This window comes from Tamandua tetradactyla, chromosome 2 (assembly GCF_023851605.1).
Source record: "Tamandua tetradactyla isolate mTamTet1 chromosome 2, mTamTet1.pri, whole genome shotgun sequence".
NCBI lineage: Eukaryota > Metazoa > Chordata > Mammalia > Pilosa > Myrmecophagidae > Tamandua > Tamandua tetradactyla.
The window spans coordinates 203,947,430-203,963,592 of NC_135328.1; positions in this window are offsets into that span (position 1 = coordinate 203,947,430).

A 16,163-nucleotide genomic window follows, 5' to 3' on the forward strand; every position below is an offset into this window, starting at 1 on the left:
TTTATCTGCTTTTTCTTGGGCTTCTCTTATGTGCCAGGCACTGTGCTAGGTGCTAGGGGATTTCAGTCCATGCCTTCTAATTTTTACTTTTGCTTTCTGCGATGACAGTGACCTCACATTTCTAAAATCAGCACACATCTATTAAAAGCTTACAGTGTCAATCCTGGTATATCCATTATCTTTTTCAACTCTCCCAACTATCCTATGAAGTTGATATTATTAGACTGCCTCAAAATTTCTTTCTCATAAACATGCAGTTTACTGGCAAAAAATAAAACAACAAGATCATCTTGCAAAATTCTGCCTTGGATTTTTGATGACTGGGACCCATCTTTTTTCAAGTTCCAACGCAGCTGTGTTGTCTATCCTTGGATTTGGTGCTAAAGAATTCACAGCAAGCCTCACTGACTTTGCCAGCTGTTTTGAATCATTGTCCTTATTAAAAAATAAAAAGTAGCCAGCGACCAGAGCAAGGCAAAGTGTACGGTTGGGACCGTCTGCTGGATTAGGCGGATTTCAACCCCAAACAATTCCTGGATTTTCGTGAGTCAAACATGAGCTGCAGCACTGTCTGGCAGGGCTGAAGGCCAAGGAGACCTTTCCAAAGAGCAGCATACAAGGCACGACCGTGGGAAACATGTACAGACCCACCCCCACCCCCCGCTCCCCCACCACTATGCACACATACCACACACCAGCCCCTTATTTCCCAGGGGCTCTCGGTGCTCTGTACTTGCCAAGCACAATCCCAAAGAACTGTCTTCTGTCTTCTCACTCATGTCTTTTATGTAGAAGAAATACAGGCACACACAGTCATAAGGACTTTAAAACACCTTTGAAGTTGACACTAAATATATTCATATATGATCATCTCGTCCATGACACATTCAGCACTGCCCCTTCAAGAGCGAGGATTTTGAGATAACTTGGCATTTTTTTTTTATATCATTTTAGAGTCCAGGAAATTGATGATCAGAGAAGTTAAGAAACTTACTCAAGGTGAGTAAATGGCTGATTCGGATTTCACACCCAGGGCTGTCTCCCAAACCCACGCTCTCGTCCTCGGAGCTGCATGCATTCTAGCATGACCATTTTTGCCCATCGAAGCCTCCACCAGTTTCCCTTTCATACCTCTCTCTGAGAGGTGAGGTCACTGCTGGGAGAGAGAAGATTTGGATTCTACTCCTGACTCTGCCCCTAATTTACTGTGTGACCTTGGGCCGTGAGATGGCCCTTTCTGACCTTCAGCTTCCTCATCTGTAAAACAAGAGGGGAAGGATGACTATTTTTCATATTTTTTAATAGCCCCCTTCATCTAATGAAATCACATGTGGGAATATAATATGCAAATATGTAAAGCAGGTGAACATGGTGCTTCTCTAAGTTGAATCAAAGTGGGGGGCTTCAGAGCTCTGCCCACGTGGGCCTTCCCCACCACTGGTGAGAGTCATGGGTGGGCTTTGGGGAGTCTGTGAATTTTCCAGAATCTAGTGATGAGTGGGTGCGCATATGCACATATTTCATCAGTCTCAGAGGGGTCCATGATGCCCAACAAATGATGATGATGATGATGATGATGATGATGATGATGATGATGATACTGGTAACAGCTCACACGTACCGGGTGCTAGGCTAAGGCACTGTCCATGCATTAATGCGTTTCATCCTTGCAACAATCCAGTGAGTAGGCACAAGTGATATCATCTGTTTTATAGGTGAGACAACAAAGAAACAGGATGATTAAGTCACTCACTCAAGACTGGACAGCTAATAAACGTTTTCCTAAACAGCTAAATTTTTGAGGGCCAATTTCCTCTCTTTAGTTAAGTTCTAAAACACTCAGAAAATGTTATACTCTCTCCTATGGCCTATTGTTTTTCACTAACTACTGTGTTTACTAAAAATCAGGTCATTACACTTTTTTAACCAGACCTTGCCTGGTGCACAATGGTACAGCTCTGATGTCCCTAGCTGTCCAGCTTGACCCCTGCCTGTGGCTTCATGCCTTCTCCAGTCCTGAAAGCAGGGTTTTTCAAAAGTTGGGCTGCAGACCTCATCACAAGATCACCCGGGAGCTTATATAAATACAGATTCCTACAGATCACCTCTGATCTGAATGAATCAAGGCCTCTGGTGTGCATTTTTTGATGAAAGGAAAGCTATTTTTCATCTTCCCAGGTCCTGTGGTCACCTGGGGCTACAGGATGCTGATGGTGAGGACTGTGAAAGGAAGGAACACAGAGGTTGCCTGGTTCACATTGTGAAATCCACTCCCTGACTTCCCTGCGCCAGAGAAGCCCAGGGCTGGGGGTGAAAGGTGGAAGGCTTGGAACAGGACAGGGGGCAGGGAGGGAGGGAACCACATCCAGCTCTGAGCCAAGCTCTGGGCTAAACACCACTCATGCTGTTTTATTTAACCTTCACAATAACAAAAGTGGTAATATAGCCCGAGGAGGAAACTAAGGCTCAAAGATGTACAGCTGGTAAGCAGTGGGGCTGCCATTAGAAGCTCCACCAAACTGCTTCCTTAGCTCACCACTGGGTAGGGCTTTGAAGGCGGCAGGTGGATTCCAGGGTAGTACCAAGAATAGACTTGGCTTGGCCAGATTTCTCTTTTTTCCCCTCTGGACATTGGTTCTGCCTATGCAATGTCTGTTGTTGGCTGCAGGCTTTATCTGCTAGAATGCCATTAACCACTTCTGGCTGCAAATATTTATTCTTTTCTTAAACAAGTTTTGCTTTACTGCTTTCTTTTTTAAACAATTTTTATTTTGAAATATAACATATATACAAAAAAAGCAATAAATTTCAAAGTGCATTGTAACAAGTAGTTATAGAACAGATTTCAGAGTTTAGTATGGGTTCCTCTTCCACAATTTTAGATTTTTCCTTCTAGCTGCTCCAAGACACCAGAGACTGAAAGAAATACTAGTATAATGATTCAGCAGTCATACTCATCTGTTAAATCCTGTCTTCTCTGTTATAGCTCCTTTTCCTTTTGATCCTTCTCTCAATCTTTAGGGGTATTTTGGCTCTGCCCTTTCTAACTTTTTCATGTTGGAAAGGGCTGTTGATAATATGGGATGGGGTATGGAATTAGTTGATGTTCTAGAGAGGCTGGCCCCTCTGCATTTCAGGACTTATCTGGTCTAAGAACTTATACAGAGGCTGTAGGTTTCTGGAAAGTAATTTTAATACGTGAAACTTTTGTATTATCTCAGATAGAACCCTAGGCGTTTGTTCTAGTTTGCTAGCTGCCGGAATGCAATATACCAGAAATGGAATGGCTTTTAAAAAGGGGAATTTAATGAGTTGCTAGTTTACAGTTCTAAGGCCGAGAAAATGTCCCAGTTAAAACAAGTCTATAGAATGTCCAATCAAAGGCATCCAGGGAAAGATACCTTGATTCAAGAAGGCCAATGAAGTTCAGGGTCTCTCTCTCAAGTGAGAAGGCATGTGGCAAACACAGTCAGGGCTTCTCTCTCGTCTGGAAGGGCACATGGTGAACATGGCGTCATCTGCTAGCTTTGTCTCCTAGTTTCCTGTTTCATGAAACTCCCCAGGAGGCGTTTTCCTTCTTCATCTCCAAAGGTTGCTGGCTCGTGGACTCTCTGCATCTCATGGCTACATTGTTCTGCTCTCTCTGAATCTCTCATTCTCCAAAATATTTCCTCTTTTATAGGACCCCAATAAACCAATCAAGATCCACCCAAATGGGTGGAGACATGTCGTCCCTTCATCCAGTTTAACAACCACTCTTGACTAAATCACATCATCCAGGGAGATGATCTGATTAGAGTTTCAAACATACAGTATTGAATAGAGATTATTCTACCTTTATGAAATGATAATTTGATTAAAACATGGCTTTTCTTAGGGGACATACTTCCTTTCAAACCAGTACAGTGTTCTTTAGGGTTAACAGGAATGATTTTGGTTGGGGTTTGGCAAAGCGTGGTAATTAGTAATATCCATCTAAAGCTTACTTAAAAGTAGCCTCCAGAACAGCCTCTCTACTCAATTTGAACTCTCTTAGCCACTGATACCTTATTTTATTACATTTCTTTTCCCCCTTTTGGCCAGGAAGTTGCTGCTGAAACCACAGTGCCAGGGCCAGGCTCATCCCTGAGAGTCATGTCCCAAGTAGCCAGGGAGACTTTCACCTCTGGATGGCATGTCCCACCTATGGGGGAAGGTAATAACTTTCCTTGCAGAGTTGACTTAGAGAGAGAGAGGTGTCACATCTCAGCAACAAAAGAGGTTTTCTGGAAGTAAGTCTTAGGCATAACTACAGATAGGCTGCGGTTCTTCACTACAGAAATGAGCTTCACAAAAGCAAGTCTCAAGGTCAAAGGTTTGCCCTATTGACTTGGGAGTCCTCAATATTTGAGGCAGTATCGGGAGTTTCCCCGATGGTAAAGCTTAGCAGTTCCATATTTTTTCTCCCATCCCTCAAGGGACTTTGCCAATACTTTTAAATTAACCGCCCAACATACTCTGGGGTGTCTGTGGGTATTACCTTAAGCTATACAGAATTACAAACCCTCATTCCCATTCTGGGCTCCATGTGTTTGGGTTGTTAAATGATCTATCCAGACAGGTTGAGTTAGATTACGTGCTACAGAAAATTTAGGTTTTGGACAAAATAAACTCTCCTCCTTTGGTCTCATACAGTAGGTGAAGTTCTAAAACACAGACACTGTAGACAATGTCATCCTCGCCCCCGTATCCTGATTCACTTTAGATCTGACCCAATCAGCTTCATTCTTATCTCTAATTGAAGTCTGATCTCTTTTGTGTGTGTGAGTGTATTTTTAACAGTGTTGTATGCAGCACTGCTGACTTTCTGAGCTGCAGAACTGCAACTCTGAGTCTTAAGGAGATACCAGGTTATACAAATTACAGCACAGCATTTCAAAATCTAGAAATAACATTAACATTCTGGACTAAATATGACTGCTATAAGAGCTTGCAATCCAGGCCCCAATTTCTTATACGTGTTATCTAAAAGAGACCATACAATATTTGTTCCCTTGTTCCCGGCTTATTTTGCACCACATTATGTCCCCAAGTTTCATTCATCTCATTGCATGCCTTACGACTTTGTCCCTTTCTGTACCATACAATATTCCATTATCTATATGCACCACAACTTGCCATTCTGCTTCTCAGTCAATGTATCTCTCAGCCACCTTCATCCATTAGGCATCATGTATAATATCCAAAGTCAACAATCCATGTTTCACGTTATACTCACTTGGTTGTACAATCAACACTTTCATTTTTAGACTATTTTCATTACTCCAAAGAGACAAATAACTGATAAATACACCCTCACGAAATAGAAAGTCCAAATCTCCCCTTATTTTTGTCCTTTCCCCTCAACTATCTACCCCTGGTATTGCTCTGGTACTGTTGATGTCTTCTTGCTAAATACAGACCATAGCATGCAGGAGTAGTTTTACCCCTCTACCCCTCTATTACTGACTCTTTGTATAAGAGTCATACTTTTGAAGTAGTTCATGAAGGAACTTATTTATATTTATAGCATTAATCGGTGGGATGCATGGCTATATAGAACCCTTTTCAATTACGTTCACCTTCAGTATGACAATATTACTTATGAACCCATTAATGAACTGCCTTCACTTCTATCCATTTCCTCACATTTAAGTTCAACCTCATTAGCTAACCATTCACCCGTTTCTAGCTTTTATGTATTCTAGGCCCCTCTATATTCTATATCATAAGCCTCTGAGTTTACCTTTATCAGGGTCATAATAGCACAATCATACAGTATCTATCTTTTTGTGTCTGCCTTATTTCGCTCAGCGTTATGTCCTCCAGTTTTATCCATTTTGTCATATGCTTCAGGACCTCATTTTGTCATACTGCTGCATAATATTCCATCGTATGTATATACCACATTTTGTTTATCCACTGTTCAGTTGAGGGGCACTTGAATTGTTTCCGCCTTTTGGCAATTGTGAATAATGTCACTATGAACATCAGTGTACAAATGCCTTTGTGTGTCACTGTTTTCAGCTCTCCTGGGTATATATTTAGTAGTGGTATTACCAGTCCTAGGGCAACTTGGTATTTAGTTTCCTAAGGAACTGCCAAACTGTCTTCTATAGCAGGTGTACCATTATACATTCCCACCAGCTGTGCATAAGTGTTTTCCAATTTCTCCACATCCTCTCCAACATTTGTAGTTTCCTGTTTGTTCAACAGCAGTCATTCTTACAGGTGTGAGGTGGTGTCTCATTGTAGTCTTGATCTGCATTTCCCTCATAGCTAATGAAAATGAGCATGTCTTCATGTGCTTTTTAGCCATCTGCAATTGTTCTTCAGAAAAATGTCTATTCATATCTTTAGCCTGTTTTATAATTGAGTTGCTTGTTCTTTTGTTCTTGGGTGTATGATTTCTTTATGCACACAGGATATCAAACCTTTATCTGATAAGTGATTTCCAAATATTTTCTCCCATTGAGCTAACTGCCTCTTCATCTTTTTGACAAAGTCGTTTGAGGTGCAGAAGCATTTGATTTTGAGGAGTTCCCATTTATCTACTTTTTTCTTTCATTTGTTTTCTTTCATTGTGCTTTGGGTTAAAGTTTAGGAAGCTACCTTCTATTACTAGATTTTGAAGATGTTTCCCTATATTTTCTTCTAGAAGTTTTATGGTACTGGTTCTTGTATTTAGCTCTTTGACCCACTTTGAGTCAATTTTTGTATAGGGTGCAAAGTAAGGGTCTTCTTTTATTCTTTTGGCTATTGATAACCTGTTCTCCCCGCTTTACTGCATCAAAAAATATTTTGAAATCGCAGCTAATTTCTCTCTAACATCTCCAAACACCTTACTCATTGACAGTCCCTGTGTCATATTTTAAATGCAATTCTGTGCTAATTTGGCGCCAATCAGTCATTCATTCATCCAGCAAGTATTTACTGAGTTCCTCCTATGTGCCAGGTCCTGTGTTAGATACAGAAGAACGCTGACCCAATTCTGGCCCGCAGGGAGCTTAGTAATTTGGGACTGACTGATAGTAAGTAAATAATTACTCCAGTGATTATTTAAATGCAGTTACGGTGTCATGCAGCAAAGAAAAAGTACACAGGGATTTTAAAACAGAGGGACTGGCTCAGCAGGCAGAGTTCTCGCCTGACATGCCAGAGACCAGGGTTCCATTCCTGGTGCCTGCCCGTGCAAAAAAAAAAAAAAAAAAACAAGAAAAAGAATGATAAAACAAAGGGACGGACGTGGTTACAATTTTTTCTTGTCTATTAATCTATGGACAAGCACTCTAGGATCCACATGTGGGTGCAAAGAAGCACACCCAAGGCAGAGCAGGAACTTAAGTCATGAGGATATTTTATTATATTATCTCCTAGAATCTTTACTGTAGAGTAGGACCTGTATTCCACTTGGAATAGATTTTATGTGTGTCGGGAGGACAGTAAGAGATAAAGGTCAATTTTTTTCAGACATAGATATTCAATTTTGCCAAAGCCATAGCCATTTATTAAAAAGACCACTGTTCTCCGCCTTTGTCGTAAATCTAATTTCCATACAGGTGAGGGTCGGTTTCCGAGTTCTCTGTTCTATTCTATAATCTATTTGCCTACCGTTGTGCCAACATCGCACTGTCGTGGTTGCTAGAGCTGCCTAACAAGTCTTGATGTACTCGGCGGCAGCGTTTCCACCTGCATCTTCTCCAAGACTCAGTTCCACGCCTTTACCTGGTGGACCCTCACTTCTTTTAGGTTTCTATTCAAGCTTCTTTTCCTCAGAGAGGCTTTCCTGGACCACTCTATAGAAAATGGCATTCTGTCATCACTCTCTACTTCCTTTTTTGCTTTATTTTTCTTAGAAACGTATCAGTTTCTGATATCATATTATAGAGTTATTTGAACATCTGATTATCTGCCTCATGAACCAGGAGGTAAGTCCTACGAAAGTACTCTGTCTGCCTTAGAATATATAAAAATATGACAAATGTGATTTATATTGATAGGCTAGTGACATAATAAATAATGTCTGTTAGTCAAACATTTGTCGAAAATGTAAATGACTGAAGAACTAGATGGTTTTAAGCTGGGAGAGCATATTGAATTTTAGAATGATCACTCGTGGTGAAGAATGGATTGCAGTGGGATAAGACTGAAGGCGGGGTAAGATGGGGGGCTGTTAGGTTGAAGATGATGGTGACTCTGACGACATTGTTGGTGAGAGGTGGTGGAGAGAAGTGGAGAGGCTGAGAAGAGAGGGGCTTGAGAGAGCATAGCTCCAGGACTTCATCACCAGGGGGCTGAGGGTCAGGCAGCAGTCAAAGATGCTCTGCATGGTTAGACTTCAACACCTGGATTGTAGGGATGCCATTTACAGCTTGCAGTTTTAACCTGTTTGCAGCCAGAGGCGAAATCTCAAACCCATGAGAATGAAATTAGGATTGCCTGTGTGACTCCTGAAGACACTGAATAAAGATGCATGCCTTCTTTCGAAACCATCTCCATCTTCTCCTAGGGAGCTGGGGGAAATGACTCTCAATACAAGCAGGAGACAGCTCATGCCACGGAGGGGCTGCCGGGCATAGTTTATGACGATAGTTTCAACAGTGCAAATATTTCAGACTTTTTTGGCATTTGCACAATCTGGGCTCCCTTAGGGTCCCTGAAGAAATGTCATCCAATAACCGGAACATACTCTTGCCCTTCCAGAACTGCAGTGCTTTCCATGACTTTGCTGGTAATTGCCTTCAGAGGAAAGTCCAAAGGGGCACAAACGGAGGAAATGCTTCAAAACAGGGCTGTAGCCCCATAGATTTCAAAGGGCACGACTGCCTGCCTCTGGCCTAGTAGTATTTAGAATTCATCTAATTGAGCATGCCGAGATGAAACCGGTGGAGATTCGCTGAGGATCTAGCTTCAGGCAGTACCCCAGCAGGTATTCCGTGACTCTCAGGATGCAGTTTGGCACCAGGTTCAGTTATCCAATGACGGATGAATTCATGGCCTCAGTAGCACAAAGCACAAACTCAAGCTATCTTCAAAACAAGAGTCTCTCCTTAAGCACCATTGATTTGAGTCCTGCTTGGCAGTTTGGAGCAGTTTCTTTATGACATGAGAACTTTTTGACTTGCTGCTGCTTAACCTCAGAGGAGCCATCTCACTGCAGGGTAACAGGGCTTGCTATCCACACAAGTCAGGGACATCTTGGGGAGTATTTGGTTCATCCAGATATAACCCAGAGGAGATGGGATCTTTCTTGCCTGGGCTTCATTTTGTCCTTCTGTACCATTGTCCTGGAAAGCTTTTTCTGTTCCTTCTTTACCTGGTCAACCCTCTTTGTTCTGGAGGGCTCAGATCCTAAGTATTACTTCTGCCAGCAACACCTGACACTCCCACCTGCCCGCCAGGTGTCTCTCCTCTGGCTCCCATCTTCCTGGCGCTAATCGCATTGGTATCTACTTGCCTTTCTCCCTCCCTTGACCAGGCTGAGCAGGGGCCATGTACCCACCTTCTCTGCACCCTGTGTGCCTAGAGCAGTGCCTGGCATGCGGCAGCCTCTCTGTAAATGTTTGTGGATCAGATTAAATCAGTTCACAATATATCGACAAAAAAGAAATGGAAGATTTAAATTCTGTAAATGACTTCAGAAGCATTAGAATTAGAAACTGAATCAGCATGGGGAGACAAGGCACCAGGCTGCCACCTGCCATCTGATGCCGACTTCTCTCCCTTCTTCTTCTGAGATGGGAAATCACCTACTTCCGTCCACAAACCTGCCCTTTCCCACATTTGCTGTGTTTCCCTAAACAAGGTGGTCTCTGGGCTTCAGTTTTCTCCTTCATGTAGTGAAGGGATTGGTCTACATACAAACACACGTAGAGTTTCTATCTATCTCTATCTATCTATCCATCTGTCTGTCTAACATCTATCTCTAAATCTAATCTCCAATCAATCTCTGTATCTATCTGCCTATAATTATCTCTATCTATTTATCTATCTATCCATCCATCCATTTATCCATCCATCCATCCATCTATGTATCTGAATGGGGAGGGGGTGCTTACAAGTCACAGGCACTGTTCTAAGGTGCTTTACATGTATTATCTCATTTAACTCTCACAACAGCCCTATGAAGTGGATAGTATTGTTATCTCCATATTCAAAATGGGGAAACTGAGGCATAGGAAGTTTGAATAACTTGACCAAAGTTACGCAGCTGATAATGAATGGAGCTGGGGCTTTTACCCAACAATCTGTTTCCAGAGCCCACCACTTACCCCTGAAGCTAAGCTGCTTTTTGCCTAGATGATTAATCAGATCCATTCCCATTTCACAATGCAATTGCATTATTATCATGTTGAGAATATCTGCATTTGGTACCTTCAGCTATTTTTAACTGGCCACTTCCCCACGAGGTCAGAGGAATTCAGCCTTTTTTCTCTTCCCGTTGTGTTGATCAGAGAAGAAGCTGGTGGGATTGCAGACTTGGGAGTTGGGCAGCCCTATACCAAAATCATCACCCAGTCACTCACTGGCTGCACCACGTGGGCGAGTTCCCTAACCCTGGTTACTGCGCTTGTGCAAAGGTGACGGTACCAGAAACCTTTCTCCTTGGCAGTTGTAAGGATGAAGTGAGATAATGCAGATAGCGTTGCTGGATTTAGCAAACAGGAATGTGGGTGCTCAATTACCCTTGAATTTCAGATAAACAAGGGTTGATTCTGTAGTATAAATATATCCCATGCAATATTTGGGACATACTCATGCTAAGAAATTATTTGTTGTTTATCTTTTCTCTGGAATTCAAATTTACCTGGGTGTCCTGTATTTTATCTGGTCCTTTTATACGCAAGGGAAGCACTTACACACTGCCTGTCCCACTGGAAGCATGCTATGCACTTTTAGAAAGACGTCTGCTGAAACCCAACACTTTGTATTTCCTGGGGACTCGCTTAGGAATTCCGGACTGGTTAAAATCTGTGCACTCATGTTTAGACTTACCTGACTGGTGATAACCGTGAACCCTTGATTGACCCCTGTGACTGGGTTGACTGTAGATATGAGTGGACTGACGTGGGAATTTCAGCAGAGGAGGTTTGACGGGACTTCCTGAAACTGCAAGCAAGGAGCAGAGTGTCGCTCCTCACCAGAGGCAGGGCGGAGACCCCAGCCCAGCCGGTCCCCAGTTCCCACCGCCCGTGCCGCGCGCGTCCTGTCGGTTCGCCGTCCAAGGGCGCCACCTTGTGCCGGCCTCTGGCTGCGCAGCTCCGAGCCCGGACCCGGCGGAGGCGGCCGGACGCCCGCGGAGGTCTGCGCTGTCTCGTCCGGTTCTCCAGCCCCTTCTGATTGCCCCAGTCGTCCCGCCTTCTCTTTTGTCCGTCGTCTCTGGTTCTCCATCGACACCCAGACCAACGTATTAACCAACACCCGCGCTCCCCCACGGAGGCCCTCCCTGGGGCTGCAGGGGGCGTGGGAAAGAGCCCCGGAGCAGGAGTCAGAAACACCGTGTAGGGACTCGGGGAAACCGCGTCCTAGCTGGATGTCCTGGGGAGAATGTGTGCGATTCCTCTGAAGCTATTTGCTTTGTAAGATCGTGATAATAATCCCTGCCTTGCATATCTTAAAGGACTTGGGTGAGAAAGAATTGGTTTGTGCACACAAAAATGCTCTGAAAATTGTAAAGTGCCATAACAATGTAATTATATAGTATGCTATTATATAAGATCTATGATAATATAGTATATTATTAATAGCAGTAATTAGAGGGACATTTCCTAGGCACCCCAATCCCTGGCTTTAAACAATACCCCCGTAGAGACATTTATACGTCCCTGCCTCCACTACTGACGCCTGACTTTCTGACCCAGGCTGTCTCCAACCCCTCCAGGTTAGTCTGTACTAGATGGGGTACTGCGAGGAGGCATCCTGGAGACAGATGGCCCTCATGGTAGTAAAGAGCCCTGGCTCCGTGGGCAGTTATCCGACCTCTTTGCGCCTCAGTTTCCCCATCTATTTAATGGGGATGATAGAAAATGACCTCCCTTTTTGTGAAGGTTAAATAAGAGAATTCGTGTGAGGTACCTGACAACTTACGCAAACTATAAATAAATGTCATTTATAATAATTATTATTTCCATCGGCACTGGCTGCTGATCACACACCCTCTTAGGAAGAGCTGTGGAGAAATGGACACCGCGTGGGAGCTGCGGCCAGTCCTTTGTGATGGAGTATTGGCTCTGTCACTGGCGTCAGCACTATGGGACTCCGGCAGGTCCTTGCATCTCTGAGCCGGTTTTCTCTTCCATGAAGTAGGAATTAGAATCTATCTCAGGAACTGGGGTGAGAATTAAATGGCATCCCTTTGTAAAGTGTTCTGCATGGTTGGGTAGTACTGCCCAAATACTACATAAATGAAAACCCTCACGTTTCCTTCCTTCTCCTTCAGTCACATCCCTCATCCACCATCCATTTAAAAAACATTCAACTTCCATGAGGGGCCAAGTCCATAGATGCTGAGGCTACTACAATAGATAAATAAAACATGAGCATGGTCCTCCAAAGTTCACTGAAAAGATTAATAAAATGAACCACTTCCCTTTATTCAGTGACGCCTATGCAGCAGACACTCACAAAGATCTAGGACTCAAATCCATGTTGACAGACAGGCCCCGAGGCCCTGCTGTCAACCAACGCTCTCTCCTGTCTCCTGGGAATCGTCCCAAAGTCCAAGTGGGAACGGCTGTCATGGAGGTCTGGGAGGGAGGAGGGCTCCACAGGAGCAGCTGGAGGGAGGTGGGAGCAGTCATGGAGGGCTCTCAGAGGAGGTGTCAGAGAAGGACATTCTGGTGGAGAGGGCAGCAGACAAAGGCTCGGAGGCTTGAAGCAGCAGGACATCTTCCGGGGACACTAAGTGCTTTGGAATGGTTGGTGCAAAGGATAGGGGGATGGGAGTGGATAAGGCTGGGGAGAGGAAGGGTACAGAGCATGGAAGGCTCTGTGTCCAGGCTCTGCAGACCGGTTTGGATTCCACGCTGTAGGGAAGTGTGTGTATTTTGGATGAGGTCTGTGAGTGGTGACATAGCCACCCTGGCAGCAGAGTGCAGTAAATGAGAAACCAGCGAGGAAGAATAGGTTGTAACCTTCTCCTGTAACCAGGCAGTGGCCGAAGGGGGTGGAGAGGAGTGGACAGCAAGGCAGCTGTGACAGAATGGACCTCCTCGCTTGCTGAGCTGATGCAGGATGTAAAGTCAGCTCCTGGTTGCTTGGCTGGGTGGATGCAGGACAGGAAATGCAGGATGAAAAGATGGTGAATTTAGAACATTTTAAGTTGGCTTTGAGCTACTATTCAAAAAGCAGTCACGCTATTCAAAAAGCAGTCAGAGTGCCACAGGTCAGGTACAGGGCACTTTAATCAGAACCCAACAGCTCTGTTCAATCTGATCATCAGCTCCGCTTTACAGATGAGGAAACTGAGGCTCAGAGAGGTCAAGTTTCTTCCCACGATCACACAGCTGATGTGACTGGGTCAGGATTTGAACTCACACCTGCCTGGTTCCCAAGTTTGGTAGGAATGAAAAAAATCATGGAGCCCAGTGGTATCTAATTGTTAAAGCTGGGAAGCCCGGGAAGGTTCTGAGTGTGCCCCCATAAACCCTCTTTTCTTTTCAGCCTTTTTTGGAGACCCAGCCTTGGTCAAACTCTCCCTGGGCCCGAGTAGCCTGCTGACCGGCAAGGGCCCAGCGATCACAGTTCCCACTGCCCCAGGCCCCGACCCGGCCACCGCCTCTTGCGGACACATAGGAGACACAGGTGCGGGAAGGTTAATTGACCACTTTGGGTGTTGGTGAGAAGGAAGGGAGTGAGAGAAGCGGGGCAGGGGAGAGGTGCTTGGGGGAACTTGTGGGCCCTCCCCTCTGAACTGAGCTGATGAGTAGAAGGCATTGAACAAATAACAAGTCACAGCAGGAGTTACCACATTTCAGGGCTGCTTACTCTTACCTGGAGCTGTACTACCGCCTTTCCGATTTTACACCATATTTGCTTCCCCGCCATGCTGTGATACAGACACTATTTTCCCTCCCATTTCACAGAGGAGAAAACTGATGCATGGAAAGGTTAAGTAACAGGCCTGGGCCACTGGCCACCAACACATCAGTGCTTATCACGCGTCATACTTTCTCCTCGACTCTTCTCAGTCTACCTGGTGGCTGTCAACCTCTGGCTGTCCTAGAGGTGGGGGTGGGGGGCAGAGGAGAAAAACAGGGAGTGCTGTTGGTAGTAAATCCAGCCTCCCTGAACTTCCTGCTGCAGCTTCAGCGGGGAGGCAGGCAGTCCTGGCTCAGGGTTCTGCTTGGCCTGACTCTCTCCCATGTGACCTTGAGTCTCTGCTCTGGGTTCGGTAAACTTCTCTGTGCAACGAAGGTATTCCTTTAGATGGTGTTTCAGTTTCTTTCCAGATTAAAGTGATTCAATTCTAAGAGCCTTGGACAGAAGGAATACTAGGGGTGTCAAAGAACCAGTGATCCTGGCACTCAGCTGGAGAGATGAGGGCGGGCCCTGGGGACCTCTAAATGTGTCCCTCTCCTTTTAAAATGAATGTTTCCTCCTGCTCCGGCTTCCCCCGCTGCTGCACAGTGGCCACTGGAGGGCGCTGTCTCCCCACAGTTCTGGCTGTGCTCCCCTCCCTTCTCCCAGAAAGTCACTTGTGGCAGGAGAGAATTTGGGAGGCCTGTGGACACCGCCCGGCCCACTCAGGCCATCCGGGCCAGTGGGAGTTAACCCTGTGAAGGGGCATGCAAGAACATTTGACCAGGAGACCAAGTCCTGGGCTGGAGTCTGCCTCTGACTCATGGAGGGTTCTGGGTAAATCTCCCTGAGCCTCAGTTTCCACATCTGTAAAGTGAGAACAATGTGTGGGGCTGCTGTAAGTACTGCCATGGATGAGACAGCGTGTGCACGTCCTTTGAGGACGTGCTCTGCCAGAGTAAGTGGTTATGGTCCCTACCCCACTAAGAATCATTCCAACACCCTCCCTGGAAGGAGAACGACATTTGGGAAGGGCTGACCACGGGTTCAGAACTGGCCAAGACACTTTCCCTGGATTAGCTCCTTTAACATCTCATGGCCACCCCCGAGGTCCGAATCGTTGCCATCTCCCTTTCACAGTTGAGAAAGGCTCAGAGAGGTGACGTGGCTGGCCTGGGTCGTGTAGCCGCTAAGTGGCCTCGCTGGAATCCAAGCTGGGCCATCTGGCTCCACACACTTGCCTTAAACCACTGCCCTGCACTGCCCCTCGCCAAGTCAGGAGGAAGTTTGGCATGTCCTACTAAAGTCCCTTGGGCCACACAGATCAGGGGCCTTTATTTAGTCCTTTGAGGGATGGATTTCCTTCCCACATCTAAGGGGACCAATATGTCCTTGATATGGAGGCACATTTCAATAGGGTCAATGACTCCGTGCACTGATTTTACAATTTTCTCTTCCTTGGGACTTGTGCACAATTCTTCCTCCTTCTGGGAGGCTTTCCCTGCAGCTTGACCAGGTTCTCACTATGCGTAAGTGGCAAATGGATGGGAGAAGCTCAACCCACGGTCCATCCAAGGCCCCTTGAGATGTTTGGGGCACAGGGTATGCGATGTGGTTATGGAACATGTCTTCATGAGCTGGTCTAATCAGAGGACTTATCGTTTTTCTCGATAAGCCCTTATTTTCTGTCTTGACGAGGAAGTGGTTGCGGCATAGGCCTGGTTGTAGGTTGAATGTGGCTCTCTTCCCGCTTCCCTTCCCGAGCGTGAGAAGGGGAGAGGAAGGGGTGGAAGTGACAGCCACGTAAACTCTGGAATCTCCCCAGCCCAGGGGTGCTCTTGGGTCCCAAAGTCACAGACTCACTGTGCTGGGAGGAGCCTTCGAGGCCAGGTAAAATGCCCAGATGAGGCACCTGAGCCCGAAGGAGAGGAACGGACCTGCCTGAGGCCACACAACCAGTTAGTGGCAGGGCCGGGACCAGAGCTCACCTGTCCTCCTGCATCTCACACCAGCACGTTTTGCTCAGCTACTCACTGCCCAGAGTGTGGTTAGCATAGAAAACTCAGACAAGGAGAGAGAGCATGGGAGAGTGGATGGGGCACGGGGATGTACTGGCCCTGCTTTTT